The sequence below is a fragment of the Trichosurus vulpecula genome, chromosome 8 (genome assembly GCF_011100635.1).
Source record: "Trichosurus vulpecula isolate mTriVul1 chromosome 8, mTriVul1.pri, whole genome shotgun sequence".
NCBI lineage: Eukaryota > Metazoa > Chordata > Mammalia > Diprotodontia > Phalangeridae > Trichosurus > Trichosurus vulpecula.
The window spans coordinates 41,056,077-41,074,596 of NC_050580.1; positions in this window are offsets into that span (position 1 = coordinate 41,056,077).

Consider the following 18,520-nt stretch of genomic DNA (forward strand, 5'->3'; position numbering starts at 1 on the left):
ATCTGAGCATCACAGAAAATTGCCTTAAGCACTGAGGTGTCAAATGACTATCCCAGGGTCACATAGTCAGTATGGTGTCATAGATATGTCTTGCACCAACGTCTTTCTGATTCCAAGACATTTCCTTATCCACTGCCTTTCTAGTTGGTGACTAAAGAAATTTGAACTAAAATTATGAATGTTCTAAAAATCTGTGGTAAATTTCTTTTTGCACTTTGCCCTTACAATTCAATAAATCTCATACAGTCATCATCAATTCCAAGTGGCCATCAGTGGGAGGTGTGCTAGAAAGATAGGGAATGAAAGGGCATTGATTTATGATGGACGTAGAAATGTTTGTTTAGTAATGTAGTTGTCACAGTGAATTGAGGCCTCTAGAGGCCTTGTCATCCTGTTGTCAAATGCTGCTTAAATAGTTGGACCATTGTAAATGATACTACAGTTCTGCAGATTTGCAAATGGTGGACAGTCAAATCCAGAGAACCACTATTAAGGATTCAATTCCAACTTGTATCTCTAGGGGTGGAGTATCAATAGATCGATTCTTGACCCTGTCGTGATTATGTTTTTTTTTAATTTTGGATGTGAATAGAGTCGAAGATAGTAAACTTATGAAATTTAAAGATGACTCAAAATTAAGATGTGTAGTTCACATATTGAATGAATTACAATTCTAAAGCATTTAGACAGATTAGAACATTGGAATGAATTTAATAAGGTAGACTGAAAAGGAAGAAATGTAAAAACGTATATTTGAGTCAAAGAAGTGAATTTTTAAAATGTAAGATTGGAGAAGAATGAATTGATAGAAGTTCATCTGACAAAAAGAGCTAAGGGTATATTATTGAAATGCAAGCTTGATATATGTCATGAATTTGATATGATAATCCCCCAAACTCAAAATATTGGGTTGTTTTAAGAATAGCAAAGTGGGAAGGGTTAAAAAGAGGAAGTTTCTAGTGACTATGCACTGCTCAGATCCTATTTGGAGTGTTGCATTTGGCTTTTAATTAATCAAAAAGTGTTTATTAAACTCTTATCTGGTGCCATATAAGACATATTATAAGCTAAATAGCTCCCAGAGTATGGTCACCAGCTTGACAAAGGGTCTGGAAACTATTCATCTAGTCTTAATATGTGGATATATTTTGGATGTTTGCTCTTTTGGCAGTTATCTGATAGAGAGTAAAAATGAAAGAAGACTTGAAAATGACACACTGCAGAGAGTAGAAAACATAGAGCCAAAAGCAAGCATGTGCAGGCCATAGCCAGGGTCTGAAAACTGGATCCTTCTGTGTGCTTCTGCCATCAGGGGCTTTGAGACTCCACTGTATTACATGTGACTTAACTTATCCAACAACAAATCCCCAGGAGGATTTAAAGAGTACATTTTTCTAGCATTAAATATGTGCATTTATTTATAAAAAGGAATGCTTAAAAATTACCCTTATTGTGCCCTTCCCCCATGGGTTATTCCCTCGCAGACTACCCACATTCCCTAACCTTGAGCACAGCTCTGATCCAGGGATGCTAGTCATTATCTAGACTTTTGTACAAGAGATAGAGCAAATTGTATGTAAGATTTTAATGAGCTTCACTGGCGAAGAGACAGAAGGAGAGATTAGTTGTGGCCATGGGGAGAAGTGGCAATATTATGGACTATAGCCCCTTTGTATTTGGCATAGTAGGGAAAATTGGTAATGATAACAATTAGAAGGACAAAGGATTTTCCTCATTGCAATCCTGTGAATTAGATATTGTAAATTCTATCATCCCAGTTTTTCAGATGAACAAGTTAAGGCTCAGAGATTTGGAGACCTATCCAAGGTCACACAACTACTAAAAACAACTGGAATTTATGTAGCACTTTAAGATTTGTGCAATACTTTCCAAATAGTGTATCATTTTAGCCCCTTGCTAGGGCTCATTTGAGACCACAATAGACCTGCAAGGCAGGCATTACAGTAACCATTTTACAGCTGATGAAGCTGAGGCTTAAAGAGGAAGTCAGCATGGTAGAATGAAAAAAAAAAACACTGGATTTGGTGAATCAGGTGCTGAGTTCAAATGGTGGCTCTCTCTGTTACTACTTATATGACCTTAGACAATTTATAAGCTCTTTCTCAGTGTCAGCTTCCTCAACTGCAAAATGAGAAGTTATAATAACTAGCCTTTAAGGTACCCCCTAACATGAAATATATGATCTTATAAAGGCAAAGGGTTTACACATGCACAGAGAGCATATATCAAAGGGGTGAGATGAAGCTAGGTCTTCCTGACCACCTATTCCCTCAATGAAAACAAGGGGGAAAATCACTTTTGCTATCCAAGGAGGTGCTATTTAGGAAGGATCTATTACAACTGGGGAAAATATCTATTAGAAAGAAAGTTAACATAAGAATAAATTCCAGCAACATTAATGAGATGAGAATCTTTACTCTTTGGTCTATCAAATGCCATGAGAATTGACTCTGGAGGGCTCTGGACATTCAGTGAGAAAAAGTAAGCAATTTGTTGTTAAATGAATGGGAAAGCAAGCAGTCACACTATATTCAAATGGTAATTAAGAGTCTGAACCCTGAATATAAAATATGAGCCTTCTTAATCAGCTTGGTTGATGAGTTAGGTTTCATCATGTTTGACACACAGATGGAGCCACTTTGGCTGGTAAGTCCTTCAGGTAAAGTATTACCTAAATGGGAGTTATGATTATTACAGTGATTTTTATTTTCACTCTTTACTTTTTTGGGAAAATTATTGAGATGAAAAATATTCTGCTAGATCATAGGATTAGAGCCAAAATACACATCAGAGATCATCTAATTTAACCTCTTCCTTTACATGGCACATTGCAAATAGTATTTACTGCAGAGTCAGTGAAAATGATAGCTTATATCTCTGATGCTTCTTGCCTGTGTGACACTGACCAAGTAATGTAACTTCCACTGTGCTCAGTTCCTCATGTTTAAAACTATGTGTTTGGTCTACATGATTTCTTTTTTTTTCATTTTTTTATTTAATATATTTAGTTTTAAGGATTGATTTTCACAAGAGTTTGAACTACAAATTTGCTCCCCATTTCTACCCTCCCCCCCCCAGTCCAGGTTAGTGTATATTCTGGTTGCCCTGTTCTCCAGTCAGCCCTCCATTCTGTCACCCCACTAACCTCCCATCCCATTTTCCCTTCCTTTCTTGTAGGGCAAGATAAATTTCTACGCCCCGTTGCCTGTGTATCTTATTTTCTAGTTGCATGCAAAATTATTTTGTTGTTGTTTTTCAACATCTGTTTTTACAACTTTGAGTTCCAAATTCTCTCCCCTCTTCCCTTCCCACCCACCCTCCCTAAGAAGTCAAGCAATTCAACATAGGCCACATGTGTAACATTATGTATAACCCTTCCACAATACTCATGTTGTAAAAGACTCACTATATTTTGCTCCTTCCTCACCTATCCCCCTTTATTGAATTTTCAACCTTGACCCTGTCCCCTTTTGAAAGTGTTTGTTTTTGATAACCTCCACCCCCATCTGCCCTCCCTTCTATAATCCCTCCCCTTTTTATCTTCTTCCTCCTTTATTCCTATGGGGTAAGATACCCGATTGAGTATGTATGGTATTCCCTCCTCAGGTCAAATCTGATGAGAGCAAGATTCACTCATTTCCCCTCACCTGCCTTCTCTTCTCTTCCTACAGAACTGCTTTTTCTTGCCACTTTTATGTGAGATAATTTACCCCATTTTATCTCTCCCTACCTTCCTCTATTGATATATTCCTCTCTCATCACTTAATTTGATTTTATTTCTTTTAGATATCTTCCCTTCTTCTTCAACTCACCCTGTGCCTGCTCTCTCTCTCTCTCTCTCTCTCTCTCTCTCTCTCTCTCTCTCTCTCCCTCTCTTTCTCTCTCTCCATATATATATACACATCCACATATATATACATATATATATATATACACATACATTTATACCTACATACACACTCACATATACATATATACATATATGTACATAAACATATATATATATATATATGCATATTCCCTTCAGCCACCCTAATACTGAGGTCTCAGGAATCATACACATCATCTTTCCATGTAGGAATGTAAACAAAACAGTTCAACTTTAGTAAGTCCCTTGCAATTTCTTTTTCTTGTTCTTTTTCTTGATTACCTTTTCATGCTTCTCTTGATTCTCATTTTTAAAAGTCAAATTTTCTATTCAGCTCTGGTCTTTTCACTGAGAAAGCTTGAAAGTCCTCCATTTTATTGAAAATCCATATTGTGCCTTGGAGCATGATCCTCAGTTTTGCTGGGTAGGTGATTCTAGGTTTTTTTTTTTTTTTTATAAATTTCTTTATTTATTTTTGGTTTACCACACACGGTTCTACATAGTTTTGAGTTCCAGATTTTCTCCCCTCCCTCCCCCCTCCCTCCCCAAGACGGCATGGAGTCTCATATAACTGTCATGAATGACTTTGCATTGAATTAATTTATGCACTAGTCAAGTCGTGGAGAAGAATTTTGACCAATGGAATGAATCATGAGAAAGAAGAAACAGAACCAAAAAAAAAAACCCAAAAACAAAAAGAAAAGAGAAGCAGAAAAGGCGAGCATGTAGTGTGCCTCAGTCTGTATTCAAACTTCGCAGTTCTTTGTCTGGATGAAGATAGCATTCTCCATCGTGAGTCCCCTGGAGTTGTCCTTGCCCCTTAGGTTGCTGAGAAAAACACAGTATGTCAGGGTTGGTCCTCATGGAATCCACATATCTGTGGCTGTGCACAACGTTCTCCTGGCTCTGCTCCGCTCACTCAGCATTATGTCGTGTAGGTTTTTCCAGGTTGTTGTGAAGTCTGCATCATCCCCATTTCTTATGGCACAATAGTATTCCATCACCTTCATATAACCACAGACAATTTGAGAGTTATTGGTCTACCGGAAATCCATGATGAAAAAAGGAGCCTTGACAGTATCTTCGAAGAAATTATCAAAGACAACTGCCCAGAGGTCCTAGAACCAGAGGGCAAAATAGTCATTGAAAGAATTCACCGATCACCCCCTGAAAGAGATCCCAAACTGAAAACACCAAGAAATATTATAGCCAAATTTCAGAGCTATAAACTCAAGGAGAAAATACTGCAAGCAGCCAAAAAGAAGCAATTCAAATATCGTGGAACTACAGTCAGGATCACGCAGGATCTCTCAGCTTCCACATTAAAAGACAGGAGAAATTGGAATATGATATTCCGAAGGGCAAAGGAGCTGGGACTACAACCAAGGATCAACTACCCAACAAAACTAAGCATAATTTTCCAGGCAAGGCGATGGACATTCAATGAAATAAGGGAATTCCAGACCTTCCTGATGAAAAGGCCAGAACTCAATGGAAAATTTGATCTCCAAATACAAACCTCAAGAGAGACATAAAAAGGTAACCAGGGGGAAAAACCCCACAAACCTCATTTACCAATAAGCTTAGGTTGTTTACATCTTTATGTGGGAATATATCATCTTATGTATGTTTTTATGTATGTATATATATATATATATATATATATATATATATATATATATATATATGTGTATATATATATACATATACATATATAAGTCATTCTTGTGAATGGTACAACTATTATGACAAATGAAAGGGATATACATAGGTTGTGAATGCCTGTATAAATTAACTGATGTAAAGATATAAAATATAAATAAGAGATATAAAGGGAGGGCTATGAGGGAAGTGGTAAGGAGGTAGTAGAAAAAGGTAAATTACACCAAAGGAAGTGGCAAAAAAACATATTATAGTAGAGGGAAAGAAGGGAGGGAGAAGAGCAGTATTTGAGCTTTACTGTCATCTGATCTAGTTCAAGAAGGGAATAACATACTCTGATAAGTTTAGATTCTAGGTTTTAATCCTAGCTTCATTGACCTCCTGAATATCGTATTCCAAGTCCTTCAATCTCTTAATGTAGAAGCTGCTCGATCTTGGATTATTCTGATTGTGTTTCCACAATACTCAAATTGTTTCTTTCTGGCTGCTTGCAGTATTTTCTCCTTGATCTGGGAGCTCTGGAATTTGGCAACAATATTCCTAGGAGATTTCTTTTGGGGATCTATTTGAGGAGGCATTCAGTGGATTCTTTCAATTTCTGTTTTGACCTGTGGCTCTAGAATATGAGGGCAGTTTTCCTTGATAATTTCTTGAAAGAAGATAACTAGGTTCTTTTTTTGATCATGGCTTTCAGGTAGTCCAACAATTTTAAATTATCTCTCCTGGATCTATTTTCCAGGTCAGTGGTTTTTCCAAGGAGATATTTGACATTGTCTTCCATTTTTTCATTCCTTTGGTTTTATTTCATAATATCTTGATTTCTCAAGTCACTAGCTTCCATTTGCATCAATCTAACTTTTAAGGTAGTATTTCAGTGGTCTTTTGGAACTCTTTTTCCATTTGGCTAATTCTGCCTTTCAAGGCATTCTTCTCCTCATTGACGTTTTGGAGCTCTTTTGCCATTTGTGATAGTCTATTTTTTAAGGTGTTGTTTTCTTCAGTGTCTTTTTCAGTATTTTTTTGGGTCTCCTTTAGCAAGTCATTGACTTGTTTTTCATGGTTTTCTCACATCCTTCTCATTTTTCTTCCCATATTTTCCTCTACTTCTCTAACTTGCTTTTCCAAATCCTCTTTGAGTTCTTCCATGGCCTGAGACCAGTTCATGTTTTTCTTGGAGGCTTTTGTTGTAGGCTCTTTGACTTTATTGACTTCTTTTGTCTCTATGTTTTAGTCTTCTTTGTCACCAAAGAAAGATTCCAAAGTTTGAGACTGAATATGGGTGTGTTTTCTCTGCCTGGCCATGTCCCCAGGAACTAACTTGACCCTTGAGTTTTTCAGTGTGGTATGACCGCTTGTAGAGTTAAGAAAACTATGTTCCAAGCTTGGTAGGATGTGCCAGCTCTGCCACACCAGTACTCCTCCTTCCCCAAGAACTCAGACTGAACTTAGATCTTCAGCAGGCTCTTCATTCCTTCTCTGATCCTCCACTTAATTCCTCCCACCAGGTGGGCCTGGGGACAGAATCAACTGCAGCTGTAGTTCTGTAGCTGCCCCACCTCTGCTGCCCCCGGGTTGGTAGCCAAACCTCGAACTCCTTCCACTCCCGCAGCTTTTCCCACTAACCTTCTCTGTTGTCTTTGGTGTTTGTGGGTTGAGAAGTAGGGTAATTGCTGCACTCACTGATTCAGGGCCCTAGGGCACACTCCGCCCGGCTCCTGGTGTGGTTGGTCCACACTGCCCATGCTGGGCTCTGCTCTCCTCCCCTCCGCCCCCAGCTCTGTGCAGGATAGATCTCACCCAGAGACCATGCAGGCTGTCCTGGGCTGGAGCCCTGCTTCCCTCTGCTATTTTGTGGGTTCTGCAGTTCTAGAATTGGTTCAGAGCCATTTTAATAGGTTTTTGGAGGGATTTGGTGGGGAGCTCCTGGTACTCCCTACTTTCCAGCTCCCATCTTGGCTCCGCCCCTCTACATGACTTCTGATGTATTTTTCAACTTTATTCTTATGGTATTTTAAGTGAATAAACTGAGAACATAGAGGAAAAAAAAAACTTCCTTCCCAAGATCATGGAGCTAATGAGGAAATTGAGATTTAAACTTGTGCTTACTCAATCCAAATAAAATGTTGTTGTTGTTGTTACTGTTGTTGTGTCCTAGACAATTAATCTACTTTCTTCTCCTTTACTTACTGAAAGATCCATATGTTTAATCGAATGGAATGTTTGCTATTTTCATAGAAGCTTACCATGTTAATTATTAAAATCATAAACTTCAGAGCTTGATGGGAACATACAGACTAGCTAATTCACATATACCAATTTTATTGATTGGAGGAACAAAGGCTAAAATGGATTAAGTGACTTGTCCAAGGTCATACAGGTAGTGAAGATTAGAGTTAGAATTTGGACCCAAGTGACCTGCACCAGCCTGTGTGGCAAATTTTGGAAGATCCAAAAGAAAATAATTTCTAGCTTTTAAAATATCTAAGTTACTTATCTTACAGAAGTGAATGTTGAAAACAAAAAAAAAATATTTTTAAAAAATCTAAGTTATCTTGCTATTGTTAAAATAGATTTCCTATAGTAGGAGACATCTAAAGAATGATGTGTAAGTTCAGACCAGCCCTTGGCTCCTTCTGATGGGCCATGTATGCACTCTGGCACAACCACGAATGATTTTGTATGTTCTTTAACAATGGGTCAGAACAATCCTAGCTCTTAACTAGCTCTTAACTCTCATTGCAGAGAGGACTGTGGGGCCCTTAACACATGTAAGAATGTTTTAAAGAGGGGTAGGTTTTCAAAGGAAGGTAATGATTTCCCAATGAGATAACTATGGGACACTTCAGAGTGCATAACTAGCAAGTAACTAATAATGCTCAAATTGATTTCAGGAGAAAGATTGAGTCTGGATACATTGAATTGGGAGTCATCTATATAGCATTTGTAGGAATGACTTGAATTATGGGAACTTACAAGATCTTTGAAAGAGAGAAGAAGGTGGAACTAAGCCATACTGAAGCTGGCATGAGAACAGGACCTGAGGTTGAATTGAGAGGTGAGGTGGGGATTCCCAGGCCTCTCAGCATAGGACAGGAGTCTGGCAGAGATAGGTGAGACAGCAACACAGAGCCTGTGTCCATGGTAGCAGCTACTCCTGAGGATTTTATCCCACAGTCTAAAGGTTTGAAACTCACCTTCTTGAATTTCTTGAAGACATGATGACTGAGTAAAATGGCTGTCATCCCTCCCTTCTTCACCAAGATAATACTTCCCTGGGAAAAGAACCCTGGAACAGAGGAGCCAGAAGTAGGGTTTCAGCACTCATTTAGCTCAGGAGACTGGGGAGATGGGCCCCTTTGGGAGAAGGAGACCAGTGCAGGAAATAAGACATCCCAGCAGGACTCACCTCAGCAGACCAGAGGGAGTTCCTGAGCCCCAGGGGGGTGGAGCCAGCAAGCGCCAACACCAGGACCCCAGATGTGCCTTAGACAGCCATGGGAAATGGCAGACACCAGTGCAGACAAAGGCTGAGACTACAGTGTGTAATACATCCCTAGGGTAAGAGGAGATATCCAGCAGTCAGACCACCCCTCCCCCACACCTCATGCTGGTAGCTTCAGTGTAATCCCAGGGAAACTCAGAAAGAAATCACTTGTCCTTGACCTTGGCACACACCAGCCAGCCCCAGCTCAGCACCAGGTGAGCAGCAGCATTACATAACCTCTAGATGGAAAAACCAAAGGGCACAGCACACAAAGCCAGTAACCAGGCCCACATTTCCCTGCACAAGAAGTTTGGGACAGAGTCCCGTGTGCCCCAGAAGCAGAGATCCACTTAAAAAGCCAGAAAAGAGGCAACCACCATGAAGAAGCAAGCTGGAGAAGTAAAAAAAAAAAAAAACCACTGAATCATATTATGAGGACAGAGAAGATCAAAATATGAATTCAGAAGAGGAGAGGCACAGAAGCTAAATGAAGAAAACAATTCAGTAAAATTATCATTGGGCAAGTAGAAGCTATTTCTCTCTGAGGCAACAAGAATCAGTCAAACAAAATCTTAAAAAAAAATTTCCAGGGCTAGGTGGATTTAGAAGTGAATTCTATGAAACATTTAAAGAACAATTAATTCCAATACTTTATAGACTATTTGAGAAAATAGGGTACAAAAGAGTCCTAGCAAATTCTTTTTATGACACAAATGTAGTACTAATTCCTAAACCATGAAGGGCCAAAACAGAGAAAGAAAATTACAGAATAATTTCCTTAATGAATATAGATATACAAAATTTAAACAAAATGTTAGCAAAAGATTACAGCAACTTATTATGAGAATAATACACTATGACCAGGAAGGATTTATTCCAGGAATACAAGGCTGGTTCAATAACAGGAAAATTATCAGTATGATTGATCATATCAACGACAGAACTAGCAAAAACCATATGATTATTTCCATAGATGCAGAAAAGGCTTTTGATAAAATGCCCATTCCTATTGAAAACACTAGAATAAATAGGAATGAATGTAGTCTTCCTTGAAACAATAAGAGGTATCTACCTAAAATCATAAGCAAGTATTATACATAATGGGGATAAGCTAGATGTATTTCCAAAAAGATCAAGGGTGAAACTAGGTTGTCCATTATCACCCCTTTTAATTAACTTGGTACTATAAATGTTAGCTTTAGCAATAAGAGAAGAAAAGGAAATTGAAGGAATTAGAATAGGCAAAGAAGAAACTAACTTGTCACTCTTTGCAGATGATATGATGATATACTTAGAGAATCAAATAAGAAACTACTTGAAATAATAAATAACCTTTATAAAAGTTGCAGAATATAAAATAAACCCAAATAAATCCATGGCATTCCTATATAATACTAACAAATCCCAACAGCAAAGATAGAAAGAGAAATCCCATTTAAAATTACTGTCGACACTATAAAATATTTGGGAGTCTACCTGCCAAGACAAACCCAGGAACTATATGAACACAACTAAAAAACACTTCTCAAATAAATAAATACAGATCTAAATAAATGGAAAAACATTAGTTGCTCATGGTTAGGCTGTGCTAATGTAACAAAAATAAAAATTTCACCTAAATAAATTTACTTATTTAGTGCCATATTAATCAACCTACCATTTTTATAGCATTAGATAAAATAATAACAAAATTCATCTGGAAGAACAAAAGATCCAGAATATCAAGAGGATTAATGAAAAGAAATGCTGGGGAAGGTGGCCTAGTCATACCAGATATTAAACTTTATCAATCTTCAGAACTACTCGGTACTGGCTAAGAAATAGAGTAGTGGATCAGTGGAATAAGTGAGGAACACAAGATGCAGTAGCTAATGAATATATTAATCTACTCTTTGATAAACCCAAAGAGTCCAGCTTCTGTGATAAGAACTCACTATTTCACAAAAACTTCTGGGAAAACTGGAAAATAGTACGGCAGAAATTGGGCATAGACTTCATTTTCCTCTTCTTTAAAATTAGAGTGTTTTTGTAGATGGCTTCTGAGGTCCCTTCTAGCTATAGATCAGTATCTTACTCCATATACCATAATAAAGTCAAAATGGGTTCACAATTTAGATATAAAGGCTGATGCTATAAGCAATTTGGGAGAGAAGGGAATAATTTACCTGTCAGATATATGAAGAAATAGAGAGCATTACAAAATGCAAAATATATAATTTCAATTACATTAAATTGAAAAGCTTTTGTACAAACAAAGCCAGTGCAACCAAGATCAGGAGGGAAGCAGAAAATTTGGAAAGAAATTTTACAACCAGTGTCTCTGATAAAGGCCTCATCTCTCAAATATACAGAGAACTGAGCCTAAGATTACAAGTCATTCCCCAATTGATAAATGGTCAAAAATATGAACAGGTAGTTTTCAGAGAAGGAAATTAAAGCTATCTATAGTCATATGAAAAAATGATCCAGATCTCTGTTGATTAGTCACCACAACCATAAGATACCACATCTCTCCAGTCAGATTGCTAACATGTCAAAACAAGAAAATGATAAATGCTAGAGAAGATGAGGGAAAATTGGAGCACTACTGCATTGTTGGTGGAGTTGTGAACTGATTGAACCATTCTGGAGAGGATTTTGGAACTATGCCCAAAAGGCTATAAAAATGTGCATATCTTTTGACCCAGCAATACCACTTCTAGGGCTATATCCCAAAGAGGTCATGCAAAGGGCAAAAGGATCCATATATACAAAAATATCTGTAGCAGTTCTTTTGTGGTGGCAAGGAATTGGAAATAAAGGAGATGCCCATCAGTTGGGGAATGACTAAAAAATTTGTGGTATATGTATGTAATGGAATATTATTGTGCTATAAGAAAGGAATAGCAGAGGGACTTCATAAGAACCTGGAGAAACTTATATGATCTGATGATTAGTGAATGGAGTAGAACCAGGAGAACACTGTACACAACCAGAGACACATTGCTTCTGTGATGACTAACTTTGATAGACTTGGCTCTTCTCAACAATATAAGGTTCTAAGACAGCTTCAAAAGACTCATGATGGAAAAAGCTATCCACAACCGAAGAAAGAATTATGGAGTCTGAATGCAGATTGAAGCAAACTATTTGCTCTCTCTCTCTCTTTTTTGATTTCATTTGATTTGATTTTTGGTTTTGTTTCATCTTTCTCATGGCTCATTTCATTGGTTATAATTCTTCTTGCAACTTGATTATTGGGAAAATAAGCTTAATGTGAAGGTATATGTAGAACCTTTATCAGATTACATGCTGTCTTTGTGGGGAAGCAGGAGCAAGGAGTAGGGTGGGGGAGAAAATTTGGAACTCAAAAACTTATGGAACTGAGTGTTGTAAACTAAAAATAACAATTAATTAACTTTAAAAAAGAATATGATGCTTGCTACCTGTGTGACACTGAATGAGTCATTTAATCTGCATAGACTTCATTTTCTTCTTTAAAATTAGAATCCTCCTCTAGATGGCTTCTGAGGTCCTTTCTAGCTATAGATCAATGAACTTTGGGTATAAAATATTGCATGTTCTGCCATGCAGAGGTGATGTGTTGTTTTTGCTGAATTGCTTTTTTTCCCTTTCTTTTAAAATCTTTGTTACAAGGAATGTCCTGCTGGGTAGGGGATGCAGAGAGTGGGAGAGGAAATATTCAGAAAACAATAGATTATGAAAACAAAAGCCATCAATTTAAACAGTTTAAATGAAGGCTGAATATAAACAAAATTGAGAGACATTCTTCATAATACTTTAAAAATTAAGGTTGTTAACAATATAAAAATAAATTTTTAAAAAAGAAAAATAAAAAGAAAGAGAGAATAAAAGAGAGCCCTGGGTGCAGTCAGGAAACACACCTACACTAAGTGGGCAATGTAATGTAAGTATAATTTCAATGGTCTAGGGAACTTCCAGAAAAGAAACCCTCTTCACCTCCTGCAGATGGAAACTACTCTGAGTATTAATGCTCCAAAGCATTCCCAGAGTACTGATGTTAAATGACTTGCCTGGGGTCACACAGACAATGTGACTCAAAGGCAAAATTTGAACACACACTAACACACACACATGTACATATACACAAACATTCAAAACCACACAAACTTTCTTTGACTTATTTCTTATTTTTATTTTATTTTTGTTTTATGAATACTCTTGGATACTGTGCTTTGGGGAAATACTAGATACTTGTGTGTCCTCTATCCTGGTGACCCTAGGGACAGGCCAAGAGATCAGAGGGGTCCTAATAAGGTTGGTCCTGCTGGAGACCATGATTGATACCATTTAATATTTCCAGCTCATTTCTCTGGGTCTGGAAGAGTTTTGAGTTCATGATATAAGACAACAGGTTTAGAAAACTGAGCATGTTTAGCCTGACAAAGATATTTACATGGGTAAATTGAGTGTTGAGAGGCATATTAGGTTGAAAGGGGATCCAACTTCTTTTGTTTGGCCCCAGAAAGCAGAACCAGGATGAATGGGGGGAAGTTCAGAAGTGAAATAGGCTGGAGGTCAGGAAAAGGAAAGCACAGAACAAATGAAAAACTAACTAGCAACTTAAGCTGTCCAAAATTGAAATTATCTGCCTTGAGAGGTATTGGTTTTCCTCTCTTTGGAAATTATCAACTAGAGGCTATACAACCTGTCAGATATTTTACCATGGAAATTTGTTTAGTATGTGGGTTGGACTAGATGGCACTAAGGTCTCTTCTACCTCTTAAATTTTGTGATTCTAAGTTATCCATATCCCAGTGGTCCTAATTAAATGAAAATGCTGCATGGAAAGCTCTTGCCTTTAAACTTTAGTCAGTATCAGGTGCTGAAAACATGGTCTTGATGGATTGGAATACAAAATGGGTACTACCTGTGGGGACACCAGTAGCAGGAAGTTACAGAGCATAGAATTCAGATGTAGAAATAACCATGAAAACCATAAGCTTTCTAGTTCAAGTGTTTCATTTTAGAGAGGAGGAAAAAGAGGTTCAGGGATGTCCAGTGACTTGTCCAAGGTTACTTGGACAGAAAGAAGCAGTATTAGGATATCAAGCTAGGACTTCTGACTTCAAATCCTACTCCCCAGTGCTTCATGTGGGAATGCAGAAGGAAATATACAAAGGAGGAGGAGAAGGTGGTCATAATTAGTGGACAGAAAAGACACAATGGAAATGAGAATATGAGTGAGACTTGGGGGCATTAGGATGACATGCCTAGGAGCACAAAATAAGAGTGTTAAATATAATAGGATGCCAGCAGGTGATGCATAGGGACACTAGAAGAAGCACCAGGATCGGGAGACTGGGAGGATGTAGGGAAATTGGAGATTGAAGGATCAAATTGAAAAATATTGAAATCTTTTGTATACAGATAAAGCTTTTCCATGGGGAAGGCTGGATACTCATTTGTTGCAAAGGAACAGATCATACATAGCAGAAAATTACAGGTTTGAAAGGTGAACAACTGAGTCTGGATGAAACATCCTAGTGGCAGCCCAATTATGACTGTATATTTCTCTAATGGCCCTAATAACAATTTCCACAGACATTATTAGGTGTCCTTCATGCATCTATGAATACCAACAACAGGAACTGAAAGTGGGATGCAGGAGAGATATGATTGGGGGAGAAATCAAGTGAGGGAAATGATGTGGTGGTATGGTATGGGAGTTTGATGTGGTTACAGGGTAAGGTTTTGCAAGGATTTTCATTATTAACTCTCTGGAGTCAATGGTGTCATACTGTGGCTGAGATCAGTTAATTGGTAAATTAGGTTGATGTTCATGATGATGATGATGGTGATCATATCTTGTGTCTAATTATTCTGAGTCTGTTGAATCATGATAAGATGAGAGGTCCTAGATTAAAAGGGTGGGATGATGATTGGGACACCATAAAAGTGGGATAGGTAAGGGCACAAAGGGAGATTAGAGGTACTGGGAGTTAGAGGAGTAAGAGCACTATATAATGGTAAAACCATTAGAAGAAAGGATTGAAGCATGCACAAGATAGAGGTCAATACATAAGAAGAGGTTTGAAGGTACCAGGAAGATGATCAAAGAGGGCATGAGAAAGGTGAGGGCACCAGGAGGTGTTGAGAAACCAAGAAGAAGTGAATAGAGGATAGAGAAGAAGAAGTATCAGAAAATACATCAGAAGAGGTGGAATACTGGGAGTAAATCATTAGAGGTACTAAGATAAGAGAACTGAAAGGAGGAGGAGGGAAAGAGTACTAGGAAATGATGACAGTACTAAGAGATGAGGAATTGGGTCATAGGACTAGATTTGGGGAAGGACACCAGAAACGGTGAGCCTGCTCTATGCCCCTCCACCAATAAACTTTCCCTAATTCACAGGGATCAGCCTGTGGGATGACCAGGGGGTTGATCCTCTCTGGTTTCACTTTTCTACTGTAAGTTGCATGCTTCACCTTATTTCCAAGGAACTCATTTCTAGAATAAATAAGACAGAATCAGTGGCCTCAGGTTGCCTTGAGAGAAGTAGAGACATTTCTATGTATATACTTTGCAGTCTGAAAACAAACATTTTTTGCCTCTCCCTGGGATTCCAGTAATGAATATTAGAGGAGATTCTGTGACCACCCGACAGTAGAAATGACCTCTTGCATCCTGGACTGGGGAAGATCATAAGTAGTATCCTGAAAATCAGTATTTGTTTCAGCAGTACAGGAAAGGCGGGTGGTACAGTTCTCTTGTTGTGCACTAATAAGGCAAGTTATTTCAAGCTGGGATATGGTGGAACTGTATATTCCCATCAGCCATGGTTGTCCAATCCCAATGTTTCCTTTCCATGTGGCCTACTTCCTTTCAAGGAACTTTCTGTCAACAGAAACTGAAATCGAAGTGTGAGATGCACGGTCTGCCTGTACAACTACGGAACCCAGTGAGGTCTCAGGCCTCTGCTGCCCAGCTATACCAAAGTTCAGCTTAACATTCATTTCATTTCTCTTCAGAAAGATGAAATATGTGGTTTTCTTTCATTTGTTCTTTATCATTCATTTCACAGACTTAGTAATCAAAGAATATATGTTTATGTTTTATTAATATATATATATATATATATATATATAAAAGGATATTCATATTTGTTGTTATTCAGTCATTTAAATTGTGTGTAATTCTTTGTGACCTCATTTTGGGTTTTATTGGCAAAGATAATGGAGTGGTTTGTAATTCTTTCTCCAGCTCATTTTATAGATGAGGCAACTGAAGCAAATAGAATTGAGTGATTTGGCCAGGGTCACACAGCTAGGAAGTGTTTGAGGCTGGATTTGAACTCACAAAGATATGTCTTCCTGACTCCAGGCCAGGGACTCCATATGTATGTATGTATGTATGTATATGTGTATATATATCAGTAAATAAAAAAAAAAAACATTTTGCCTATTATTTGCCAGATACCAAGTTAAGCACTGGGAATATAAAGGAGAAAAACATATAGACAGAATATGGCGAGGGAGAGAAAGACAGAGGAGATGACAACATCTAGATTTTCAGCCTCAGTTCTTGAATGAATGGTGGTGCCTTCAATAGGAATCAGTGAATTTGGAAAGGGGAAGGTTTGCTGAGGTAAAGGCAATATAATGAGTTTACTTTCAGACATGTCAAATTTAAGTGTTATTAAAATAAAAATAAAAATAAAATGTGTCATAAATATAATGCTAATTAATGCTACTATTATATTGTTATCAGGTTTTTCAAGAAAGTTGGGTAGAAACCGTCCTAAGACAAAGTCACTATCCTGTAATTATATATATATATATATATATATACACATATATATATATGTGTATATATATATATGTGTGTGTGTGTGTGTATGCACATATATAATATACATTTATATATATATATATATATGTACACTCTACCAACTAATACAAAAGATGATACAGTAAACATTTTTGTTAGTTGAATAAAGTATTAGAATATTAGTATATCTTCCAAAGACCCAAGAAAATATCTTCAGTGTAACTCAAGTAGAAGATATGACGATTGGAATGAAATGTACCTCATCCTGTTCTCAAATAATTTTGATGTTCTCAACAAAGATCTCTTTATTTTGAAAGGTTTTTATTCCATAAAGTTTGGAGGTTAAGGGGATCTGGCATGGTGACATTGATTAAACTTGTTGCTGTGTTTTTGAGGATTAAAATCATATCTAGACTACTAGGGAAACAATTCATTCTGTGATAATTCTCACATTCCGCACAGCTTATTGCTTAAATTTTCCAAGATATTTTTGATGCCTACATTTTTTACTATCAGAATTTGTTTTATGTTTGTGTATGAATGACAACAAACTTCTAATGCAGGTAAATATTGATAGGTATCTGGTTGGTACTGAAGATTCTAAACCTTCAGTGATGCATTACATGAGTTTTACTAGTCTTTTGGATTGTCTTCATTGATCACTGATTATGATATCAAGGATATCCCTTCATTAATTCATTTTGGTGATGGTCTGTTCCACAATTAATGTAATAAACCCCACATTTCCCCCATAAGTAAGTGTGCGTGGTATAGACACTTTTGACACTTCTTTGTCAACATATTTGTTGCCTGAGTATATGTAGATGTCACTGCAACAGCAAGCACCCTGGCACACCCAGGATGGTCTGCTAGCACAGGTTCTTTGATCTACTTTTCTAAAAGGAAAGGCACCTTTAAGGGATCAACAATCTTACTTTAATTACATTCACTAGTTCAGAGGAAAGGTCAGCACTTTAACATGGAGAAAACACAAGCAGAGAAACATACAAGCAGAGAAATTAGTACAAAGATCAACAGACAGGGCTCCAACTGTCTGAACAATGTCATATAAACACCTACATACATCATTGGATCAGGGTAGCACAGATATATGTGAGTAGGCGGGAGATTTTGAACAAACCACCATTCAGCCTCCCATCCAGGGAATCAAAAAGTCCTTCTCATAAGTGAACCCCCAAATCAAAATACCACCCTCAGAATATATATACACTTCTCAGAGCTAGAAGGCATCACAACCCTCATGATTCAGGGCCTAATTAGCTTAGTATCAAAAGATGTGGACGCCTCCTTCTAAGCAAGCTCCTCCTTAGGCAAGTTCCTTCCCCAATGGGCTCTATGTAAATCAGGATGTATCACAGCTGTGATTGAATACATGTGGTCACATAGGCCTATTAATGGATGGGGAAGATCTTCCTATTCCATTAACATTACAGTCACCCATGGAAGGTCTTTTGATTCCTCCTTTAGAGCTTTGTGATTTTTGAGTTTCAGTATAGTTTTCTTAACTTACTTTTTAAAAATTATTTTTGTCAAATTAAATTCCAAAAATTAAATATCTACATATAGATATAGGTAGATAGATATGTATGTATAGTTCACAGAATCCCTACTAAGAAATCATGACCAAGAGGTAAAATGCTTTCGGTGTCATTAAAATAATTTAGTGCAGATA